Genomic DNA, 13,010 nt, shown 5'->3' with positions numbered 1-13,010 from the left:
AGTGATGATGTAAGCTATAATCGCAAAGTAAATGCGGTGAGATGATCGGGCAATGATCACATTCACACACGCTCATTACCAATGCGGTGCATCAAATTCCGCTATTATAATGTGGGCTAAGCTGTGCGCTACCGCACACCATGCATGTTATATCTGGGTTGCAAATGACATTCAGCACGGGGCTGCGTGTGGCGACATAAGCGTTACACCAATCCTTTTGAAATCCGCAATGTGGGGCATGTGCAATGCAATGGATCCAGTCCAAGAGAAGACCTTATTTGCTTAATTTACTTTAATTATTTTTGTACTATTTAAATATAGGGATGCTCATTCGGATTGCAAAGAATTGAAATTTCTGCATTTCCGAAAATCGGTATTTCCAATCCGAATACGTAAAACGGAAATCTGAATTCCGCAGAAATCCAATTTACTGCAACTCTGTAATTTTAGTCCAATCACAGAACTCGGAAGCATTGGACCAATCAGAAAATGCAGAATTTTTTCGCAAAAATCGGATTACCGTGGTTATTTTAGACCAATCACAAGATTTTTTGTATTCTCTATTGCAAAAAAAAAAAACGACAATTAGAATACGCCTTAGATATTGGAAAAACGGAAAATTGGAAAAAGGGAAAATTGGAAATTGGCATTGGCAGAAATTGGAATTTCCGCAGAATCGCAAATGGGCATTTCTGACCATGGTCCTACAACACAACAAAAGGATGAAGTAAACAAAAAGTAATTGTTATATTTCAATTATCCATTTCACCCAAAATGCATTCAAATTCTGAAAACGTGACATTAATTTAACTTTTGTGTTTAGCTTCAGTGTTTTTTTTTTTATTTACTCAAAGAAATTTTGCAACCTTCAAAAACTGATTTTACTTTTTTTTCCAGTTATAATATAAACCAACTCCAAAATAAAATATAATGTCGTAACTATTTATTGTCATAATGCTATATTCTTAACCACTTGAGGACCCAGCCTTTACCCCCCCCCCCCCCCCCCCTAAAATAACTACAGAGGAGGTAACTTAAGGAATGAAGAGATAAGATAACTCTCTCTTATGTGGAGGTAAGTTTTCTCTTGCCTTATTATCTCCAGCATGATCTTAGTGAATTGAGGCCCCTGTCTTTAACTCTGGAGTTATTTTAAGGATTGAAGCGTTAACTTAAAGACAGAAGAGTTCACTTTAGGTTTGCCTGAGGTAAATGTTTCCAGAATGCTACATGCCTTATCACCATGGTGATAACTATAGAAGAGTTATTAAAGACAGGAGATAAGCTTAGTGAATTGAGGCCATTGTAACTTAGGTCATAATTGAATTTAATATCTGAAAATTTTATATAGATAACAACTGATTTAATCCTGCTGGGGCAAAAACTTTTGAACAACAAAACAATTGCACATCTTATTCAGACATCTACTAACAAGACCCCAGAACTGCTTTGATGTGACTATAATGTGCTAGTGAAAGATTCTACCTTTGAAAGATTCTCACCTTTTTTTAACAAGTTAGATCATATTATCAAATATGGAAACTTGAATTTACTTTTGTACGTTAAGTCAACAAGACTTTGTAAACAATTTTCCTAAACCTTGAATTTTTTTTAAAGATAACTAACTATAATTATTACCTAAAGCGGACCTGAACTCAGAACGTCCTCTCTGCTCTAAAAGATACACAACAGCATAATAACCTTTAAGCAAAAAACATTTCTTTGTTACAGCTGATACAAATCCTCAAATAAATCTGCACTGTTTTTACTTCCTGATTCATGGGAGCAGACATATTGTTAACCTCCTGTGCTTTCAAATGAGCTTATCTGCCATCTCTGCCATGGCAGTCATGTGACACAGGGGAGAGACCAGATTACAACTTGTGATTAGACACAAACGAGGGGGAATTAAACAGGCTAAACTCTCAAAATACATACAGGGTCCATTTCTCCATGTTTTCCCTTCTGTCCTGTGCAAGAGTTCAGGTCCACTTTAAAGGAGACTGACCCACCCCAAAAAAAATAATAATAAAAAATAATATGCTACCAATGTATCAGGATGAGAGTAAAAATATTGTATCCAGAAGAATTTCAACTCTAAATATTATTGTAATAGCTGTAATACACTTTAAAAAAGAGAATGGTCAACACAAACAAAAAAAGAAAAAAACAAAAACTACCGGGGCTGACCGCTGTGCATCCACCCCCATCCGTTCTAACAACAGAGAAGGCCACAGAATACACGGGGCTGCAGGAAGCCCCAGGTAAGTATAAAACCTTGTGCAATCAAAGTCTCAGGTTTTCTGTAACTCTTCCGGACCAGGCTGACTGAAATCTATGCCCTGTTTGGGACCTGCCAGGGTATAAAATTCAATTTGTGCGCCAAACGCTACCGCCGATCGCGCCGTTCTCCTGTCGCTGCAGCCCACCCACCCTGCCGTCACTATGACAGCAGAGCTCCATGAACCAGTCAAGAGCCGATTTCATATTTCATTGGCTCCTGACCTTGTGATCACTGTGAGCCAATGAGCTCTGCTGTTATCATAGCACGGCAGAGCATGTTGGCTTCAGCGGCGGGAGAGCAGCGCGAATGGCAGGAGCGACGGGTCTGTGCGGCATGACGTCAGTGAGCCTTACTTTTTTGTACTAGCAGTCTCTGATCCTTAAAAAGGAACTTCAGCCTAAACAAACATACTGTCATTAAGTTACATTAGTTATGTTAATTAAAATAGATAGGTAATATAATCTCTTACCCACCCTGTTTTAAAAGAACAGGCAAAGGTTTGTGATTTCATGAGGGCAGCCATCTTTTTGGTTGAAAGGAGGTGACAGGGAGCATGAGACACAGTTCCAACTGTGTCCTGATCACCCCTCCCAGTTGCTAAGCAACGAGAACAAAAACATCAGAAATCCCATCATGCTTTGCACAGCATCAGGGGAAAAAAAGCCTGGGCAGTTTTCTTTGATGGGTGGAGCTTAGCTAAAAATGCAGCTAAAAATGATGCTTTGGTAAGTTTAACGATCGGTGTCAGCACACAGAGAGAATCTGATTATTGGTGATCTGCAGTATCACCAAGAATACAGATATATACCTGATTATTGATGATCTGCAGAATCACAGATAATCCAAGTATAACTAACCTCTGGGCACCTATATAGTGTGAGTGTTTGGTGCAACAGTAATGACTTTGAGTTGGACCACCCGAGGAGCAGGTGGTCTTTGGCAGTATGGGCGATACTGCCCTCTGGGAAGTGCAAAAACCTTACAGCAGCCTGAGGCCTCCAAAGAGGTGGAGCCCCAGGCTGAAAGTAGGAAGGACCTGTGAGTGAGTGACACTTGAAGGGTGGATGTCACTAGCAGGTTTGGAGACTATCTCTAATAGAGAGAGATAGCTCTCAAGGTCGGGCAAGCCGGGTCGGCAACACACGGACAGACAAGGTAGAGAGACAGAAGGCTGATTCAGTATCCAAAGGCAGGCAGGGTTGGCAACAGATAATCAGATGTGCGTAGGTACCGAATCAGAAAGCAGAGGGATAGTCAGAAATGCAATAGATCATAACAGATATCAAAACAATGCCTAGTCTTGGGTGTGAGGTCCGTGGTCTCAACACCCTGGAACTAGTGTGAAGTATAACAATGATAACACAGAGTCCCTAATCTTGGTTGTGAGGTCTGTGGTCTCGACACCCTGGAACTAGTCTGAAGTATAACACAAAGATACACAGAAGTAATCTGGCTCAGTGTGAATTCCCAGGTCCTCCTGGTTCTAACACACTGTAGGATCTGACTAAGGTCTGAGTGCTTTCACGTAAGTGTTCGCAACGGCAGACAACCTGAGACTGACCAGCAGTAACTATATATAGAGCGGCGCTCTCCGGCGCCACCCATCAGTGATCAACCAATAGTCACTTGCTCTGAGGTCAGCTGACCAACCTGGTCAGCTGATCCCTCCTTGGTTGTCATAAAGGTTCTGCCTCTCAGCGCGCTCGAGTATTCCTCAATCTGTGTGAACTAACAGACCCAGCCACACCAGACGCACGCTGCTGCGTGCAAACCACCGTGCTGGACGCGGAATCAGCCGCCTTGCTGTCAGTACACGCGGCGGCTTTTCCGCGTTCTATTACAGAAAGAAAAACAAAGTTCTGATGCTGTGAAACTGTTAAAGAAACACCAAGCCTTTTCAGTTCTGCTGAGTAGATTTTTAGTCCGGAGGTTCACTTTAACTATTCTGCGACCGCCTAACACAGATTGGCAGCCGCACAGTGGCTCTGTTGTTGCTCAGTCACACCATATGGCGTGATCTTGCGAGGAGCGAGATTAAAAGGGAGCTCGCACGAGCGCAAATAAACAGCCACAGTTACCAGCCTGCCAGAGGCTGATTAGCGCTGGCGGGCTGCCTTTTGTATTTATTATATAAATAAATATTTATATAGCATTGACATCTTGTGCAGCACTGCACATAGTATCTTGTCTTGTCACTAACTGTCCTTCTGATGGGCTCACAATCTAATCCCTGCCATAGGCACATCAAACCATATAAAAAAACCCACAGGAAATTAAAAATACACAAGTGTACTAAAGATTCAGCAAATATTACTGAGATAGGGGCCAAAACAATATGGCATGCTAAAATGTGATTGGGAAAGTGAATAATGTGTAAATTATATTGTTATCCACAATTTAAAGATTGAATACTTGTACTATTTTACATGTAAAATCATATAGCTGACCTGTTCTATATGACTTCCCTGAGTTTATACTGTTCATGTTATCTTCTTAATGTGAACCTGAGGTGCAAATAAACAAAACAATTGTATTTATAATCCTACCCCTAAAATTAATTTCTTTTTTAAGATATCCCAGGGTTTTATTTGATATTTAAACATTTACAAAGTTGATTGAACGTTTTGTTGTCTCTGCTCAGTGGCAGTCTAATGCTAGGTACACATGATGCAATTTTCTGACAGATTTACTATCCGATCGATTATTTCCAACATGTCCGATTGATTTTCCGATCGATTTTCCATTCACTGCTATGGAAAATCCATCGGAAATCAGATCGGACATGTTGGAAATAGTCGATCGTAGGGATGCTCGGAATTGCAATTTTTCCGTTCCGCGGTAATTCCGCATACCGCCGATCCCAAATTCCGCTTCCATTTAATTCCGGCGGTATTCTGGACCAGTTCCGCGGAATACGGAATTCCGTCTGAAAAATTTTAAACTCTCTCTCTCTCTCTCTCTCTCTCTCTCTCTCTCTAAAGCTGGCCTAGCATAAAGCATACTACCATTATGATCAATTCGATAGTAAAAGTAGCATGATTAAGGATTGGTACTTTTTGAAAAGTCTAGTGGGTGGGTTGATGGTCTAGTGGGTAAGACAGATACCTACTACCATGTAGTGTGGTTCATGGTCTAGAGGGAAAGACAGATACCTACTACACACTGAGTCCTGGGTTCAAATCCCAGCTATGGTATATAAGCATGCTTTTCAAAAAGTACAAATCCTTAATCATGCTACTTTTACTATCGAATTGATCATAATGGAAGTATGCTTTATGCTACCGCCAGCTTTAGCATGTAGTGTGGTTCATGGTCTAGAGGGTAAGACAAATACCTACTACACACTGAGTCCTGGTTTCAAATCCCAGCTATGGTATATAAGCTGTTTTGAAAATCTGCAATTCTGTACTGGATGATATGATATGATTGGATGGATGGATGGATGGATGGAAGAGAGAGAGAGAGAGAGAGAGAGATTTCACGGAAAATTCTGCCGGAATTATAAAATTTCCGCGGAATTCCGTTTGAGAGGTATAGGAATTCCGTTTTGACTACCGGAATCGGAATGAATCCAATTCCGGCCGGAATCACGGAATTAATAATTCCGCGGAATTTTCCGAGCACCCCTAGTCGATTGGACAGTAAATCTGTCAGAAAATTGCATCATGTGTACCTAGCATAATATTTTTGTCTCTGCTAAGTGTCCCTAAATGAACTATTAACTTTTTTTCTATGCTCCCTCTGCTGCCAGGAAAACTTGTATGGCTGTAATTAGCTTATCAGTGATGTTTACTATATTATTGACAAGGTACTGACAAGACAGAAGCTGTCACTTCCATGCCTAGAAATTTACTCTTTCAGGCAGCAAAATAAAACAAGTAAAGGGGCCCATACACCTAACGATTTTCCCGCCGATGTACAGCAAATTCAATCACTGTAATCGAATCTGCTGTGAAATCGTTGCGCAAATGCTGACAGAACAATCGATTTCCGTCCGAAATCAATTGTTTCCATCAATTTCCGTCGAGCCGTCCGTGCGGAAGATTTCGCTCGATCGCCGGCGAGTCGGGAGTGCGTCGATAGCAGCATTCGAATGCCCGACAACCGACGCTAGCGGCAATACATTACCTTCTCCGCTGGCGCAAGTCCCAGCTCTCTCTTCTCCGCTGGGCTCCGGGTTCCGGCTGGATTCACTTCCTGTCCCGGCAGGAAGTTTTAACAGTAGAGCGCCCTCTACTGTTTAAACTTCCCCCGGCAGGAAGTTCAGTGAAGCTGGAGCCGAGCGCGGAAAAGAAGACAGCGGAGACCGGGGGACTCGCGCCGGCCGGATCAGGTAATGTATGTAGGGGGGGGGGGGGGGGGGGGCGGCGGCGGCAGCTCCACAGATGGTGAATCGATTTCATGCTGAAATCGATTTACAATCTGTTTGCAGTAAAGGCAGCCATACGATCCCTCTCTGATCAGATTCGATCAGAGAGGGATCTATCTGTTGGTCGATCTGATGGCAAATCGACCAGTGTATGAGCACCTGTTAAAACAGACTGGTTATTAATATGTTTTGCACTGTACATACACATGTTTATCTCATCGTGTCACCTGTCGCCTCGGGTACACTTTAAAGTAAAATACTTTTTTTAGGGTACATTCACACTATGTGCATCGAGTGATGATGTAAGCTATAATCGCGAAGTAAATGCGGTGAGATGATCGGGCAATGATCACATTCACACACACTCATTGCCAATGCGGTGCATCAAATTCCGTTATGTTAAAGTGGACCCAAATAAAAAATACAAATTTCAGAAATAAAATCTGTTTTCTAAATTATAATAATAAATAGCAGCCTTTTTTCAGCTGCATGATGGCAAATATCAAATATTTTACATTTATTGGAGGAACCCTTCCCTTCCTTTCAAATTGCCGGGACAGAATCCGGCAGACTGGTGGAGTAGGAGGTGTCCAGCAAAGGAGGAATTGCTAATGGCTGCCACCTGTATAACCCTAGTTATGAAAAGAGAAGGGTGAAAAGCTTGCACTGAAATGCTCATAGGCTTGAAGGAGTGTTTATTTATCTTTGTATATGTTAGAGTGGTGCAACTAAATATGTTTAATTAAAAAAATGTTTGGTTTGGGTCCACTTTAATGTGGGCTAAGCTGTGCGCTTCCGCATACCACGCATGTTATATCTGGGTTGCAAATGACATTCAGCACGGGGCTGCGTGTGGCGACATAAGCGTTACACCAATCCTTCTGAAATCCGCAATGTGGGGCATGTGCAATGCAATGGATCCAGTCCAAGAGAAGACCTTATTTGCTTAATTTACTTTAATTATTTTTGTACTATTTAAATATAGGGATGCTCATTCGGATTGCACAGAATTGAAATTTCTGCATTTCCGGAAATCGGTATTTCCAATCTGAATTCGTAAAACGGAAATCTGAATTCCGCAGAAACCCAATTTACTGCAACTTAGTCATTTTAGTCCAATCACAGAACTCGGAAGCATTGGACCAATCAGAAAATGCAGAATTTTTTCGCAAAAATCGGATTACCGCGGTCATTTTAGACCAATCACAAGAGTCACTTTTTTTCTAATTTCCGATTTTGCAGTTTCCACCTTTTTTTTTGTCTTTTTTTGCATTCTCTAATGCAAAAAAAAAAAAAGACAATTAGAATACGCCTTAGATATTGGAAAAACGGAAAATTGGAAAAGGGGGAAATTGGAAATTGCCATTTTTGAAATTGGAATTTCCGCAGAATCGCAAATGGGCATTTCTGACTATGGTCCTACAACACAACAAACGGATGAAATAAAGAAAAAGTAATTGTTATATTTCAATTATCCATTTCACCCAAAATGCAATCAAATTCTGAAAAAGTGACATTAATTTAACTTTTGTGTTTAGCTTCAGTGTTTTTTTTTTTTTATTTACTCAAAGGAATTTTGCAACCTTCAAAAACTGATTTTACTTTTTTTTTCCAGTTATAATATAAACCAACTCCAAAATAAAATATAATGTCGTAACTATTTATTGTGATAATGCTATATTCTGAAACACGTATGAACTCATACATGTTTAAAATTCCACTGTCGCAAAAAAATATTAAAATGCAAAATATATGTAAACATATACAGATAAGAAGTATGTTTTCCCAGAGTAAAATGAGCCATAAATTACTTTTTCTCCTATGTTGCTGTCACTTACAGTAGGTAGTAGAAGTCTGACAGAACCAACAGGTTTTAGACTAGCTTATTTCCTCATGGGGAGGTTCTTGCGATTTTCTTTATTTTTAAAAGCACTTAGTGAATAGCATTTGCTCCATCCAACTGCTAAAAAAATGTACGGTGAGCAGGAAGGCTGGCCAGTATCTTTGTATAATTTTTTTCAAGGAGTGTCTTTATAAAGAAGAAAGGCCATGCTGAGACTCCCCCATAAAGAGATGGACTAGCCCAAGACCTGTCGGTAATGTCAGATTTCTCCTAGCTACTGTAAGTGACAGCAACATAGGAGAAAAGTAATGTATGGCTCATTTTACTCTGGAAGAAACATACTTCTTATTTGTATGTGTTTACATGTATTTAGAATTTTAAGATTTTTACGACAGTGGTCCTTTAAAGGACCACTATCATGAAACATTGTACATTTAAAATACATGACAGCAGATAAATTAAAAGTACATTTCTCCCAGAGTAAAATGTGCTATAAATTATTTTTCTCCTGTGTCTGGGTTTTCTCTATTTTCAAAAGGACTTGGTGAACAGCAGTTGCTCAGTCCAACTGCCAGAATAGTGCGCAAACAGGTAGGGGGGCCGCTAGCATCTTTGTAAAGATTCTTTCCAGGGAGTGTTTTTGTAAAGAATGATTGAAATACTAAGAATCCCCCATGAAGAGATAGACTAGTCAAAAACCTGCCAGTTGTGTCAGATTTCTAACTACTGTAAGTGACAACAACATAGGAGAAAAGTAATTCATGGCTCATTTTACTCTGGAAGAAACACACTTTTTTGTATGTGATTACATGTATTTTATATTTGTATCTACGCGATCAGCGCACCTTTTAAGTGTGCAAACGGCCTTAAAGTAAGTAAGTAAGTTTCAGCTAATTAGTCTTCTTCAGGAACAATACTCTACTGCTGCCACTTTGTAACTTAGGTCATAATTGAATTTAATATCTGAAAATTTAATATAGATAACAACTGATTTAATCCTGCTGGGGCAAAAACTTTTGAACAACAAAACAATTGCACAACTTATTCAGACATCTACTAACAAGACCCCAGAACTGCTTTGATGTGACTATAATGTGCTAGTGGAAGATTCTACCTTTGAAAGATTCTCACCTTTTAACAAATTAGATCATATTATCAAATATGGAAACTTGAATTTACTTTTGTACTTTAAAGTGAACCTGAAAGGGACTCCGAGCTCAGACTAAAAATAAAATTTGAACTTACCCGGGGCTTTCTCCATCCCAGCCCTGGTCGGGACGTCCCACGCCGGCCTCCTGGCTCTTCTCCCGGCGGCTGTCCGCATAGCGCGTACAGGCCGGTCCCCCGGGCGACACTGGTGAGTGTCGGGCCTTCTCCTTCCTTATACGTCACGAATGACGTCACACGCCGGCCGCCGCGTGTCATGACGGCGGCCGGCTGACAGCACGGTGCATGTGCGATTAAACCGCGCATGCGCTGTGCTGTCACGCCGGCCGCCGTCATGACGCGCGGCGGCCGGCGTGTGATGTCATTCGTGACGTATAAGGAAGGAGAAGGCCCGACACTCGCCAATGTCGCCCGGGGGACCGGCCTGTCCACGGTATGCGGACAGCCGCTGGGAGAAGAGCCAGGAGGCCGGCGTGGGACGTCCCGACCAGGGCTGGGATGGAGAAAGCCCCGGGTAAGTTCAAATTTTATTTTTAGTCTGAGCTCGGAGTCACTTTAAATCATGCCAAAAAAATGAGTTTTACTCACCTGGGGCTTCCCGGGGACAGGAGGATCAGAGAGACACAGCGAGGGCACCGATCAGCTGCAGGGGGCTGAGGGAAGCCCCAGGTGAGTAAAACTCATTTTTTTGGCATGACTTAAGTGCCTCGTCAACAAGACTTAGTAAACAATTTTCCTAAACCTTAATTTTTTTTTAAAGAAAACAAACTGTAATTATTACCTAAAGTGGACCTGAACTCAGAACGTCCTCCCTGCTCTAAAAGATACACAACTGCATGATAACCTATAAACAAAAAACATGTAACTTTATTACAGCTGATATAAATCCTAAAATAAATCTGCACTGTTTTTACTTCCTGATTCATGGAAGCAGCCATATTGTTAACCTCCTGTGCTTTCAAATGAGCTAATCTTCCATCTCTGCCATGGCAGCCATGTGACACAGGGGAGAGACCAGATTACAACTTGTGATTAGACACAAATGAGGGGGAATTAAACAGGCAAAACTCTCTAAATACATACAGGGTGCATTTCTCTATGTTTTCCTTCTGTCCTGTGCAAGAGTTCAAGTCCACTTTAATGGAGACTGCCCCCCCCCCCCCCAAAAAAAAAATAATAATAATAATAATAATAATAATATGCTACCCATGTATCAGGATGAGAGTAAAAATATTGTATCCAGAAGAATTTCAACTCTAAATATTATTGTAATAGCTGTAATACACTTTAAAAAAGAGAATAGTCAACACAAACAAAAAAAGAAAAAAACAAAAACTACCGGGGCTGACCGCTGTGCATCCACCCCCATCCGTTCTAACAACAGAGAAGGCCACAGAATACAGGGGGCTGCAGGAAGCCCCAGGTAAGTATAAAACCTTGTGGAATCAAATTCTCAGGTTTTCTGTAACTCTTCCGGACCAGGCTGACTGAAATCTATGCCCTGTTTGGGACCTGCCAGGGTATAAAATTCAATTTGTGCGCCAAACGCTACCGCCGATCGCGCCGCTCTCCTGTCGCTGCAGCCCACCCACCCTGCCGTCACTATGACAGCAGAGCTCCATGAACCGGTCAAGAGCCGATTTCATATTTCATTGGCTCCTGACCTTGTGATCACTGTGAGCCAATGAGCTCTGCTGTTATCATAGCACGGCAGAGCATGTTGGCTTCAGCGGCGGGAGAGCAGCGCGAATGGCAGGAGCGACGGGTCTGTGCGTAGAGTTGAGCTGAAATTTTCGTAATTTCGCATTACTATAATTACGCATGCGAAATTTGCGATTACGATGCGAAATTAGCGTAGCGAAATTGCCATTAAAATCGTAATTGAAAATACCGTAAGCGTAATTTTCAACGCGAAATTTCGCGTTTCGTTCATGCCGTAATTTTGCATTAAACGCTACCGTAATTTCGCGTTAAACCGTAACGCTCCGTATAATATAAAAAAGCCGCCGACTTTAAGGGTTAATAGCAAAGCCCCCTTAAATGCTAAGAGCCTCAAATTTGGAGAATATATTAAGGAGATCAGGAGGAATAAGAGGAAAATTTTTTTTTTCAAAAAGACCTTATAGTTTTTGAGAAAATCGATGTTAAAGTTTCAAAGGAAAAATGTAAACATTTAAAAACCCGCCGACTTTAACGGTTAATAGCAAAGCCTGCTTAAAGTTTAGGAACACCAAATTCCCAGGGTATATTAAGGGGATCAGTGGGAATAAGAGGAAAAATTTTTTTTTCAAAAAGACCTTATAGTTTTTGAGAAAATCGATTTTTAAGTTTCAAGGGCGAAAATGTCTTTTAAATGCGGAAAATGTCAGTTTTTTTTGCACAGGTAACAATAGTGTATTATTTTCATAGATTCCCCCAAGTGGGAAGAGTTTTACTTACTTCGTTCTGAGTGTGGGAAATATAAAAAAAAAACGACGTGGGGTCCCCCCTCCCAGACCTCTTTAACCCCTTGTCCCCCATGCAGGCTGGGATAGCCAGAATGCGGAGCACCGGCCGCGTGGGGCTCCGCACCCTGACTATACCAGCCCGCATGGTCCATGGATTGGGGGGTCTCGGAAGGGGAGGGGCAGCCAAGCTTTCCCCTCCCCCTCCGAGCCCTTGTCCAATCCAAGGACAAGGGGCTCTTCTCCACCTCCGATGGGCGGTGGAGGTGGAGGCCGCGATTTCCTGGGTGGGGGGTTCATGGTGGAATCTGGGAGTCCCCTTTAAAAAGGGGTCCCCCAGATGCCCACCCCCCTCCCAGGAGAAATGAGTATAGAGGTACTTGTAGTACCCCTTACCCATTTCCTTTAAGAGTTAAAAGTAAATAAACACACAAACACATAGAAAAAGTATTTTAATTGAACAAAAAACATAACCACGAAAAAAGTCCTTTAATATTCTTAATTAACCATTAATACTTACCTGTCCCTTTAAATAAATGATCCCACGCAATATCCTCGGAAATGTTCTATCAGTTACAATGTAACAAAGTTATTATGTAACAACTTTGTTACATTGTAATTACGCCGCACCCGACGCCACTCGCCGCTCAGCCGCCGCATACGCGTCCGTGCAGGACGCTAAGTCCCCGCAGCTCCCGCTGTCCACCCCGCCCACATCTGTCACCCACATGTCACCCACATGTGGGTGACATGTGGGTGACATGTGGGAGAGGCGGGGAGGGCAGCGGAGCCGGCGGGGACTTAGCGTCCTGCACGGACCCGACAGAGCTCTGAGCTATATAGCTCAGAGCTCTGAGAAGCATCTTTGTATTTGGGCTCCAAGGAGCCCCATTGGTCCTTAGC

Source organism: Hyperolius riggenbachi, chromosome 3 (assembly GCF_040937935.1).
Source record: "Hyperolius riggenbachi isolate aHypRig1 chromosome 3, aHypRig1.pri, whole genome shotgun sequence".
NCBI lineage: Eukaryota > Metazoa > Chordata > Amphibia > Anura > Hyperoliidae > Hyperolius > Hyperolius riggenbachi.
The sequence above is the reverse complement of the archived record's forward strand: the minus strand, read 5'-3'. Positions refer to the sequence as shown.